Source organism: Ranitomeya imitator, chromosome 4 (assembly GCF_032444005.1).
Source record: "Ranitomeya imitator isolate aRanImi1 chromosome 4, aRanImi1.pri, whole genome shotgun sequence".
Taxonomy (NCBI): Eukaryota; Metazoa; Chordata; class Amphibia; order Anura; family Dendrobatidae; genus Ranitomeya; species Ranitomeya imitator.
Genome location: NC_091285.1, coordinates 568121724 through 568131391, shown reverse-complemented (window position 1 = coordinate 568131391; position 9668 = coordinate 568121724). Strand labels below are relative to the sequence as shown.

At 48.1% G+C, this 9668-nt stretch overlaps 1 non-coding gene across 1 annotated transcript; it reads right to left on the bottom strand.

The window, feature by feature from the left end:
- Positions 1 to 9329: 9329 nt before the first annotated feature.
- TRNAV-CAC (transfer RNA valine (anticodon CAC)) lies at positions 9330 to 9402 on the bottom strand. Its single transcript has one exon. It is a non-coding gene; the product is annotated as a tRNA-Val (tRNA).
- Between the last annotated feature and the right edge of the window lie 266 nt (positions 9403 to 9668).

Below are 9668 nucleotides of genomic sequence, written 5' to 3'. Positions count from 1 at the left end.
CGAGGTGTATGGAGCGGAGCCGTATGTGTACGAGGTGTGTGGAGTGGAGCCGTGTGTATGAGGTGTATTGAGCGGAGCCATGTGTGTATGAGGTGTATGGAGTGGAGCTAAATGTGTACGAGGTGTATGGAGTGGAGCTGAATGTGTACGAGGTGTACAGAGAGGAGCTGAATGTGTACGAGGTGTATGGAGCGGAGCCGTGTGTGTACGAGGTGTATGGAACGGAGCCGTGTGTGTACGAGGTGTGTGGTGCGGAGCCGTGTGTGTACGAGGTGTATTGAACTGAGCCGTGTGTGTATGAGGTGTATGGAGCGGAGCCGTGTGTGCGAGGTGTATGGAGCAGAGCCGTGTGTGTATGAGGTGTATGGAGCAGAGCCATGTGTGTGCGAGGTGTATGGAGCGGAGCCCTGTGTGTATGAGGTGTATGGAGTGGAGCCGTGTGTGTACGAGGTGTGTGCAGCGGAGCCGTGTGTGTACGAGGTGTATGGAGCAGAGCTGTGTGTGTACGAGGTGTATTAAGTGGAGCCGTGTGTGTATGAGGTGTATGGAGCGGAGCTAAATGTGTATGAAGTGTATGGAGCGGAGCCGTATGTGTACGAGGTGTATGGAGCGGAGCCGTGTGTGTATGAGGTGTATACAGCGGAGCTAAATGTGTACGAGGTGTATGGAGCGGAGCAATGTGTGTACGAGGTGTATGGAGCGGAGCCGTGTGTGTACGAGGTGTGTGGAGCGGAGCCGTGTGTGTACGAGGTGTATGGAGCAGAGCCGTGTGTGTACGAGGTGTATGGAGCAGAGCCGTATGTGTACGAGGTGTGTGGAGCGGAGCCGTGTGTGTACGAGGTGTATTGAGCGGAGCCGTGTGTGTATGAGGTGTATGAAGCGGAGCTAAATGTGTACGAGGTGTATGGAGCGGAGCCGTGTGTGTAAGAGGTGTATGGAGCGGAGCCGTATGTGTACGAGGTGTATGGAGCGGAGCCGTGTGTGTATGAGGTGTATACAGCGGAGCTAAATGTGTACGAGGTGTATGGAGCGGAGCAATGTGTGTACGAGGTGTATGGAGCGGAGCCGTGTGTGTACGAGGTGTGTGGAGCGGAGCCGTGTGTGTACGAGGTGTATGGAGCAGAGCCGTGTGTGTACGAGGTGTATGGAGCAGAGCCGTATGTGTACGAGGTGTGTGGAGCGGAGCCGTGTGTACGAGGTGTATTGAGCGGAGCCGTGTGTGTATGAGGTGTATGCAGCGGAGCTAAATGTGTACGAGGTGTATGGAGCGGAGCCGTGTGTGTAAGAGGTGTATGGAGCGGAGCCGTATGTGTTTGAGGTGTATGGAGCGGAGCCGTGTGTGTGCGAGGTGTATGGTGCGGAGCTGTGTGTGTATGAGGTGTATGGAGCGGAGCCATGTGTGTATGAGGTGTATGGAGCGGAGCTGAATGTGTATGAGGTGTATGGAGTGGAGCTGAATGTGTACGAGGTGTACAGAGCGGAGCTGAATGTGTACGAGGTGTATGGAGCGGAGCCGTGTGTGTACGAGGTATATGGAGTGGAGCCGTGTGTGTACGAGGTGTGTGGTGCGGAGCTGTGTGTGTACGAGGTGTATTGAACTGAGCCGTGTGTGTAGGAGATGTATGGAGCGGAGCCGTGTGTGCGTGGTGTATGGAGCGGAGCCGTGTGTGTATGAGGTGTATGGAGCAGAGCCATGTGTGTACGAGGTGTATGGAGCAGAGCCCTGTGTGTATGAGGTGTATGGAGTGGAGCCGTGTGTGTACAAGGTGTATGGAGAGGAGCTGTGTGTGTACGAGGTGTGTGGAGTGGAGCAGTGTGTGTACGAGGTGCATTGAGTGGAGCTGTGTGTGTATGAGGTGCATGGAGCAGAGCCGTGTGTGTGAGATGTATGGAGCGGAGCCGTGTGTGTATGAGGTGTACGGAGCGGAGCCATGTGTCTGCGAGGTGTATGGAGCGGAGCCCTGTGTGTATGAGGTGTATGGAGCGGAGCCCTGTGTGTATCAGGTGTATGGAGCGGAGCCGTGTGTGTATGAGGTGTATGGAACGGAGCCATGTGTGTATGAGGTGTATGGAGCTGAATGTGTAGGAGGTGTGTGGAGCGGAGCCGTGTGTGTGAGATGTATGGAGCGGAGCCGTGTGTGTATGAGGTGTACGGAGCGGAGCCATGTGTCTGCGAGGTGTATTGAGCGGAGCCGTGTGTGTATGAGGTGTATGAAGCGGAGCTAAATGTGTACGAGGTGTATGGAGCGGAGCCGTGTGTGTACGAGGTGTATGGAGCGGAGCCGTGTGTGTGCGAGGTGTATGGAGCGGAGCTGTGTGTGTATGAGGTGTATGGAGCGGAGCCTGTTATGACCTGGTGGTTAGGAGCACCCGACCTGATAGTTAAACTCATACAGGACGAGCTCTGGGATGTGGGAGCTCTGCTGACCGCAAGCCCTAAAACTATCGCACACACTAGAAATAGCCGTGGATCGCTCCTGACCAGACCCTAGGCGCCTCGTCACAGCCTAAGAACTATCTAGCCCTAGAGAAGAAAATAAAGCCTACCTTGCCTCAGAGAAATTCCCCAAAGGAATAGGCAGCCCCCCACATGTAATGACTGTGAGTAAAGACGAAAGTCACAAACGCAGAAATGAGATAGGTTTCAGCAAAGGGAGGCACGACTTACTAAATAGACAGAGGATAGGAAAGGAATCTTTGCGGTCAGCACAAAAACCTACAAAAGACCACGCAGAGTGTGCAAAAGGGTCCTCCGCACCGACTCACGATGCGGGGGTGCCACCCTGCATCCCAGAGCTTCCAGCTAGCAAGACAAAATCAAGATAACCAGCTGGACAAAGAAACAAGAACAATAATAACAATCAGGAACTTAGCTTCTGCAGGAGAAGACAGGACACCAGACAGATCCAGGAGCGAACTGAACCAATGCTAAAACATTGACAGCTGGCATGGAGAAACGATCTGAGTGGAGTTAAATAGAGAAGCCAACCAAAGGATAAACCACGTCACCTGTGTAAGGAACCTCAGAAGCAGCAGCTCCACTCACAGCCACCAGAGGAAGCCCACGGACCGAACTCACCGAAGTACCATTCATGACCACAGGAGGGAGCTCGACAACAGAATTCACAACAGGAGCCATGTGTGTCTGAGGTGTATGGAGCGGAGCTGAATGTGTATGAGGTGTATGGAGCGGAGCTGACTGTGTACGAGATGTACAGAGCGGAGCTGAATGTGTACGAGGTGTATGGAGCGGAGCCGTGTGTGTACGAGGTGTATGGAGCGGAGCCATGTGTGTACAAGGTGTGTGGTGCGGAGCCGTGTGTGTACGAGGTGTATTGAACTGAGCCGTGTGTGTATGAGATGTATGGAGCGGAGCCGTGTGTGCGAGGTGTATGGAGCGGAGCCGTGTGTGTATGAGGTGTACGGAGCAGAGCCATGTGTGTGCGAGGTGTATGGAGCGGAGCCCTGTGTGTATGAGGTGTATGGAGTGGAGCCGTGTGTGTACGAGGTGCATGGAGGGGAGCTGTGTGTGTACGAGGTGTGTGGAGTGGAGCAGTGTGTATACGAGGTGCATTGAGTGGAGCTGTGTGTGTATGAGGTGCATGGAGCGGAGCCGTGTGTGTGAGGTGTATGGAGCGGAGCCGTGTGTGTATGAGGTGTACGGAGCGGAGCCATGTGTCTGCGAGGTGTATGGAGCGGAGCCCTGTGTGTATGAGGTGTATGGAGCGGAGTGCTGTGTGTATGAGGTGTATGGAGCGGAGCCGTGTGTGTATGAGGTGTATGGAACGGAGCCATGTGTGTATGAGGTGTATGGAGCTGAATGTGTACGAGGTGTACGGAGCGGAGCCGTGTGTGTATGAGGTATATGGAACGGAGCCGTGTGTGTATGAGGTGTATGGGGCGGAGCTGAATGTGTACGAGGTGTATGGAGCGGAGCCGTGTGTGTATGAGGTGTATGAAGCGGAGCCGTGTGTGTATGAGGTATATGGAACGGAGCCATGTGTGTATGAGGTGTATGGAGCTGAATGTGTACGAGGTGTACGGAGCGGAGCCGTGTGTGTATGAGGTATATGGAACGGAGCCGTGTGTGTATGAGGTGTACGGAGCGGAGCTGAATGTGTACGAGGTGTATGGAGCAGAGCCGTGTGTGTATGAGGTGTACTGAGCGGAGTTAAATGTGTACGAGGTGTACGGAGCGGAGCCGCGTGTGTACGAGGTGTACAGAGCGGAGCCGCGTGTGTACGAGGTGTATGGAGCGGAGGGCATGTGTACGGAGCGCAGCCGCGTGTGTAAGAGTAGCTATGTGTGGCCATTATGCGGTACGAAGTATCATGTGCGGCCAATATACAGTATGGAGCATCATGTGGGGCCATTATACAGTATGGAGCATCATAAATCACCAAAAAACAACAGTACCACATATTTGGGGGGAAAAAGTTAGTAAATAAAGTATGTAATATATGTACGATAATTAATCACACCACCCCATATGGAGACCTTATACCAAGGACACATCCATATACATAGAGCCTAATTCCCATAGGGAAAAATGATGTACCAGTCCGTTAATTATAAAATATACAAAATCTTTATTAAAGACATTAAAATACATGAAAAAACATTAACCAGGTGTGTGACAGTTTACAACCTGAAACAGTAAATCACCCAGGGCCCCACCCCCACCAGTAACCCCACAATTAATGAAAACCTCAGCTACAGTATACTTTAGTAGAAACACAATCCAAAGTAAGGTGCATATGCACCTATAGTTAGTATATATCCTGCTGCAAAATATCCCTCTATGAGACCCTATACAGGATCTTAGTATATGTCTCCTTGCACCGTCACATAGTATACAATTACGTATAATAAGGGGAAATCCACCTAACTATTTGTATTGGTGCCAATTATTAGTCATACTGGGGTCCCAGGGGAATATCCCCCACTTTGGGTCTTGTCACATATGTGACTAAGCAGCCTCCAAGCAGATCTCATATGGAAAAAAATAGCCTCTATACTTACTATATGCACAGTGCGCAGCAGATGTGGGGAACCAGGGGGGGTGAGTGCCCGCCCCAACGCGCGTTTCGGTCCGTCTTTCGTCAGGGGGCACTCACCTCCCCGGGCGCCGCGCTTTAAATATCCCGGTACATCCCACCGCTACCAATCATGTGATGTGCCGCACTCCCGAACGTGACGTCACTGCCGGAAGTGACGCACGCGTCTCCATAGTCACCGCGACGCCACGGAGCATCGGCGTCACACAACACCGCACATGCGCGGTATCGTGTAAAGACACAGAGTGCCCCGGGGAGCCAGCGGAGACCATGGGACCGCGCGTCCGGCAGGGAGGTATATAGAATCAAATGTACGTGGTTTCCAACAGCCTGCAATATGGTGTGCAGCCACCTTTTCTTAATTCTTATCTATTGGAGCTGGGAATTCGTAGGGGTGACGTCCCGAAAAAACTAGCCCAACTAGCGTCTAGATAGATCTGGACATTGGGGACGTTGCATCCAGCTGGACTAAATGAAAATTTGAGTTATGCCCCATTTCTCTGATCGTTTGTCTGAACATCTTACCTGAGTGATGTTTTCATTCCTGATAATAGTATTGTTTTGAATGTTTTTATTACACGTAGTAATTTTTTATTTTTATTTCTATTCTCTGGTGTTTTTCCCGGATGTATTATAATGTTTGTTAACGTTGTTACTTATGACTTTTGTGTTTGAAACTGTTAAACTGTAAAGCGCTGCGGAATATGTTGGCGCTATATAAATAAAGATTATTATTATTATTATTATTATAATGTGCTGTCCCCCCAAGATCTAACCGATGGATGGATGTTTGATATCTGCATTTTCCAAAACATCTGCGCCTCCCAAGTGACAAGAAAAGCAACATTGGCAATAGATTTATATTTTTGTTTCTGTTCTTGTACCTGCCATGTTGATAATATATGATATGCAGTATTATAGTTAAATTAGGTTGCCACTTTAGGTGAATAAATAGATAAGAATTAAGAAAAGGTGGCTGCATGCGCGGTGTTGTGTGACGCCGATGCTCCGTGGCGTCGCGGTGACTATGGAGACGCGTGCGTCACTTCCGGCAGTGACGTCACGTTCGGGAGTGCGACACATCACATGATTGGTAGCGGTGGGATGTACCGGGATATTTAAAGCGCGGCGCCCGGGGAGGTGAGTGCCCCCTGACGAAGGACGGACCGAAACGCGCGTTGGGGCGGGCACTCACCCCCCCTGGTTCCCCACATCTGCTGCGCACTGTGCATATAGTAAGTATAGAGGCTATTTTTTTCCATATAAGATCTGCTTGGAGGCTGCTTAGTCACATATGTGACAAGACCCAAAGTGGGGGATATTCCCCTGGGACCCCAGTATGACTAATAATTGGCACCAATACAAATAGTTAGGTGGATTTCCCCTTATTATACGTAATTGTATACTATGTGACGGTGCAAGGAGACGTATACTAAGATCCTGTATAGGGTCTCATAGAGGGATATTTTGCAGCAGGATATATACTAACTATAGGTGCATATGCACCTTACTTTGGATTGTGTTTCTACTAAAGTATACTGTAGCTGAGGTTTTCATTAATTGTGGGGTTACTGGTGGGGGTGGGGCCCTGGGTGATTTACTGTTTCAGGTTGTAAACTGTCACACACCTGGTTAATGTCTTTTCATGTATTTTAATGTCTTTAATAAAGATTTTGTATATTTTATAATTAACGGACTGGTACATCATTTTTCCCTATGGGAATTAGTATGGAGCATCATGTGCGGTCATTATACAGTATTGAGCATCATGTGGGGTCATTATACAGTATGGGGCATCATGTGCGGCCATTATACAGTATGGAGCATCATGTGCAGCCAATATACAGTATGGAGCATCATGTGCAGTCATTATATAGTATGGAGCATAATGTGCGGTCATTATACAGTATGTAGCATCATGTGCGGTCATTTTACAGTATGGAGCATCATGTGTGGTCATTATACAGTATGGAGCATCATGTGCGGTCATTATACAGTATGGAGCATCATGTGTGGCCATTATACAGTATGGAGCATCATGTGTGGTCATTATACAGTATGGAGCATCATGTGTGGCCATTATAAAGTATTGAGCATCATGTGCGGTCATTATACAGTGTGGAGCATCATGTGCGGCCATTATACAGTATGGAGCATCATGTGTGGCCATTATACAGTATTGAGCATCATGTGTGGTCATTATACAGTATTGAGCATCATGTGTGGTCATTATACAGTATGGAGAATCATGTGTGGTCATTATACAGTATGGAGCATCATGTGTGGCCATTATACAGTATTGAGCATCATGTGTGGTCATTATACAGTATGGAGCATCATGTGGGGTCATTATACAGTATGGAGCATCATGTGTGGCCAGTATACAGTATTGAGCATCATATGTGGCCATTATACAGTATGGAGCATTATGTGCGGTCATTATACAGTATGGAGCATCATGTGGGGTCATTATACAGTATGGAGCATCATGTGTGGCCATTATACAGTATGGAGCATCATGTGCGGTCATTATACAGTATGGAGCATCATGTGCGGTCATTATACAGTATGGAGCATCATGTGTGGTCATTATACAGTATGGAGCATCATGTGTGGTCATTATACAGTATTGTGCATCATGTGCAGTCAATATACAGTATGGAGCATCATGTGCGGACATTATACAGTATGCAGCATCATCTGCGGTCATTATACAGTATGGAACATCATGTGTGGCCATTATACAGTATGGAGCATCATGTGTGGTCATTATACAGTATTGTGCATCATGTGTGGCCATTATACAGTATTGAGCATCATGTGCGGTCATTATACAGTATGGAACATCATGTGTGGCCATTATACAGTATTGAGCATCATGTGTGGTCATTATACAGTATGGAGCATCATGTGCGGTCATTATACAGTATGGAGCATCATGTGTGGTCATTATACAGTATGGAGAATCATGTGTGGCCATTATACAGTATGGAGCATCATGTGCGGTCATTATACAGTATGGAACATCATGTGTGGCCATTATACAGTATGGAGCATCATGTGTGGTCATTATACAGTATTGTGCATCATGTGTGGCCATTATACAGTATGGAGCATCATGTGTGGCCATTGTACAGTATTGAGCATCATGTGCGGTCATTATACAGTATTGAGCATCATGTGTGGTCATTATACAGTATGGAGCATCATGTGTGGCCATTATACAGTATGGAGCATCATGTGTGGTCATTATACAGTATTGTGCATCATGTGTGGCCATTATACAGTATGGAGCATCATGTGTGGCCATTGTACAGTATTGAGCATCATGTGCGGTCATTATACAGTATTGAGCATCATGTGTGGTCATTATACAGTATGGAGCATCACGTGTGGCCATTATACAGTATTGAGCATCATGTGCGGTCATTATACAGTATGGAGCATCATGTGTGGTCATTATACAGTATTGTGCATCATGTGCGGTCATTATACAGTATGGAGCACTGTGTGGCCATATTTTTTTGTTTATAATTATTGTATATGAAACATTGTGATCAGCAGTGCTAAATGGGTGTGGTTGGGACGTGGATATGGGTGTGACTAATTATAAATGGGTGTGGTCAGAGGCGTGGCGTAAAATTTGCCGCGGCGCATGTTGCGTGCCGCAAACTTTTTCCCTTTTTCCCATCTTCAAAAGTTGGGAGGTATGATAGTCTCCAATTTGTATGATGGACCCCAAACAATATTAAAATAAAAATACCATATACTTACCTAACCAGTAGACCTATGCGGTGATGCCAACATGACGAGGCACACAGGATGTCAGTGATAGGATGACGTCATCACACTGCTCCACCCGGGACCCACCGTTCTGCAGTAATGTGACCTGCGCTCTACAGAACGGGGAGCAGCACCTGCCCTACCGCCGAGATTTACTGTATCCGCTCGCCAATACAGCTTAGGGTCGCTCTGGGTGGGCCCATCTGAGGCAGGAGCCGGCGTCACAGCACCCCCTGATATATATCTATATATATATATTTAGAACATAGATAGATAGATAGATAGATAGATAGATAGATAGATAGATAGATAGATAGATGGATTTATGTATAAATACATAGTGGAGAGCATCCTCTACTGTATAAGACTAGAATCCGTCGCAGTCATAGGCTAACATAAATCTTTATATTTATAAACAATCCCAAAAACAAATCCACATACAATTAGTAGCATCAAATAGCAGAAGAAAAACTACTACTTAAAAATAAGTGTTTCCGCCCGGGATCGAACCGGGGACCTTTCGCGTGTGAGGCGAACGTGATAACCACTACACTACGGAAACCTGTCTGCAGTGGACGCCGCACGTCTGCAGATGATTCTAATGTACGGAAGACGCCATGTGCTCACACGACAGAGAGATTTCTGCCCCGAGTATATACTCGCCTTGTGTGCGCAGCCGGTTGTATAACATGAGGAGCGCTGATACTGATACGCTTCTGTCTATTATTAGCAGTTGGTCGGTGTGCATCAATGGCGTGATAGAAACAGCCGCTGCCTAGGTGACGCAGTGACCAATCAGGGATGGCCTGCAGTTCAGCCTGTCACGAC